The sequence below is a fragment of the Pavona decussata genome, unplaced genomic scaffold (genome assembly GCF_977016875.1).
Source record: "Pavona decussata unplaced genomic scaffold, jaPavDecu1.1 SCAFFOLD_58, whole genome shotgun sequence".
NCBI lineage: Eukaryota > Metazoa > Cnidaria > Anthozoa > Scleractinia > Agariciidae > Pavona > Pavona decussata.
In genome coordinates this window covers 6,494,759-6,497,500 of record NW_028145480.1, presented here as the reverse complement: position 1 = coordinate 6,497,500, position 2,742 = coordinate 6,494,759, and the positions used below count along the sequence as shown (strand labels likewise).

The window sequence follows — 2,742 nt, the reverse complement described above, 5'->3', positions numbered from 1 at the left end:
TCATTTTTTTTTTCTTTTTTTTTTTTTCCGTGATCCGGGATGTTCCGGAATGTTCCGGAATGTTCCGGGATGTTCCATGTTCCGGATTTTATCGACGGCCTACATTTGTCGCTTTGTCAACACTATTATTATCTTTGAGCGCCATTGTTATTCAAAACATCCGGCGAATTTGACTACAACTACCTGAACTCTTTGCGCGCATGACGTCATCGTGCAAGTGGGCTATTTTCACTTGTATTTTTAAAGTTTTCGCAAATTGCCCGAGTCGCCTAGAGACGAGGGCAATTTGTGAAAACTTTAAAAATACAAGTGAAAACTGAATACTTAATTCTACGAGGACTCATTGCGATTCATTGTTTTTGTAACACAGACGGCAAAATTACTTTACGCTGATTCTCACTCCTGATCGAGCGGCTCCTGATTGGCTGAGCTCCTGATTGCTGAGCGCGCCATTTCTACATTTAACTGGTTTCTTCATTTCCCGCCGCGACAACAACGAATTGCTTCAGGTTCTTTGGAGTTTGGAAATCAAGTGCTACAGCTACAGTGGAAATTCCTAAAGGTAAGCTTTCGTTTCTATTTGCGTCAAAAGCTAAAAACATGATAGAATTTGTTTGGTTGCTCTTCTTTGGACCCACGGTTTGCTACATACATACATACATACATACATACATACATATACTTTATTTATCCTCGAATTTATAGAGTAGCTTTGAATAGCTAATATCTTCGAGAAAATAAATGTTAGAAAGAAAGAGTAAATAGACAAAATAAAATAAAATGAAATACAATTACAATTACAATTGCTATTTTTATTGATCTGTAATCGTGTGACTATCAAGCCGCGGTAGAAAGCAATGGTAAAAATTCCTTGAAAAACTAGGAAGTGCTTCGAGTTAAAGCTAGAAATGGATTCAATATAGTTTTAACTAGAAATATGTGACTCACAAAATCTCGCGAAGCTGAGGCTGGGTGAAAACCCCTCTTTACTCGTATTGTAGCATCAAATGAGGAGATTAAAAGGTTTCTGAATATAGGAACTATTTCGATGAGCATGGTCTTTTCGTAGTTCCAGAGGCTAGTTTGTGGTTAAAATCTATTTCTAACGCGACGAAATGTACAACGGGCGTGCAGCGCTGTTGTAGCAGTCACGGCTGTTTCGCTTTACAGACAAATGTATGGAAAGTTCAAAACTCGACTGGGCGCTTTCTGGTACAGCTACATCCCTCCAATGTTTTTCTTAAACTCCTTTTCCTAGTGCCAAAAGTTTCCAATTCATGAATTTTTCAGAAGCGATGTTTTATGAAAATTATTTGACATCAGATTTCCATACAAACACTGTTATTTCAAGCCTGTTTGCCTACTTGTCAAAATGGTGTCGAAAACCGTGATAAGGCCTATTTATTTCCCACGGAAAATTATTTTACCGCGGCCTCAAAACGCGTAATTTATTCAATGCAATCTTTCACAAAAAAGATTTCTGGAAGAAAGGGAAAAGATTCTGCAGAGATAGTTCTGTATCCAGTGAACTACTGATGAACAATGCAGTTGATGGGGCACACAAACGTTCTTGATGTTTGCAAATTTTGCTATCCTTTTGCCGCTTAGCAACCAGAACCTTCATCGCCCCTGTTTATCAACGGGCGGCATTATAATTTGCGTATGTGGAACTACTCGGCTGTAATTGGTCGACAAGTCTTGTTTTGGGAATACGTAAGTCCTTTTGCACATTTCAGCTGCTGTCAATCAAACGGTTGGATGCGCTTAGTAAATCCCAAGGTGGGATGAAGTAACAACAGCGCTCTAATTAAAGGCGCGCCGCACTCTTTAAAAAGAATTTTATCAAAAAGTTCGTGTGCAGCGAAATTTTTATTTAACTCGATGGAATCTGATAGTCAAGCGTCTGACTTCTAAAGCCATAACAACGCATGGTTTTACAAACGGCGCTTTACAGCGGTTACCAATAACACGCGACCTACCATCTTCAAAAAAATCGGATAAAGTTACGTTTTGGTGAACGTCAATCAAAGAAAAGCCGTTGAAATTATTTTGAATTCTGACAAGATTCGTAGGTAGTCCGGCAAGAAACTAAGAATTTTACCTCGCTAAGAGAAGGTAAACTTTATTTAAATTGATTTCCGAGCCAGATCAAGGGAAAATAAAAAGATATTTTTGAATTACAAAATTTTAATTTTCACTGCACGTGATAATTTGCTCACTTGCAAGCCTCGCTGATTTTGCAAAATTATTACGGGTAGCGATTTAAAATGTTTCACAAAAAAAAAATACGGCCTCGCCTAAACAATGCCCACCTTTTAGATAAACTGGCCTGGAAATCAACTTTGATAAAGTTTACCATCTGTCAGCGGATAAAACTGCCAATTTCTTGGTTTTGTGTGAATTAAAAATAATTTCAACGACTTTTCTTTGATTGACCTCCACCAAAACGCAACTATATCGGGGTCTTTTGAAGGCGGTAGGTCGCGTGTTATTGGTAACCGCTGTAATAAATCAACCAGCGATCAGAGGAAATTTTTCGCGTCGATTTTCGTCTCACTTTTCGTTGGTTTTCGCAGGAACTTCGTCGAGAGAATAAAAAGCCAAAAAAAAATTGAACTGATCGTAGTTTCATAGCTAGTGCGATGTGCGAATTTGATCAGTTGAGGATGGGCTAATGCTGGAAACTTTAGCTTCCAAATTCGCCGCGACAGCTATATTCACGCTTCTCCGCTGGTGCATTGC

The 2,742-nt window shown here is 38.6% G+C and overlaps 1 pseudogene; it reads right to left on the bottom strand.

The window, feature by feature from the left end:
* The window catches only part of LOC146479941 (uncharacterized), a 2,664-nt pseudogene extending 2,519 nt beyond the window's left edge, over positions 1-145 (bottom strand).
* Between the last annotated feature and the right edge of the window lie 2,597 nt (positions 146-2,742).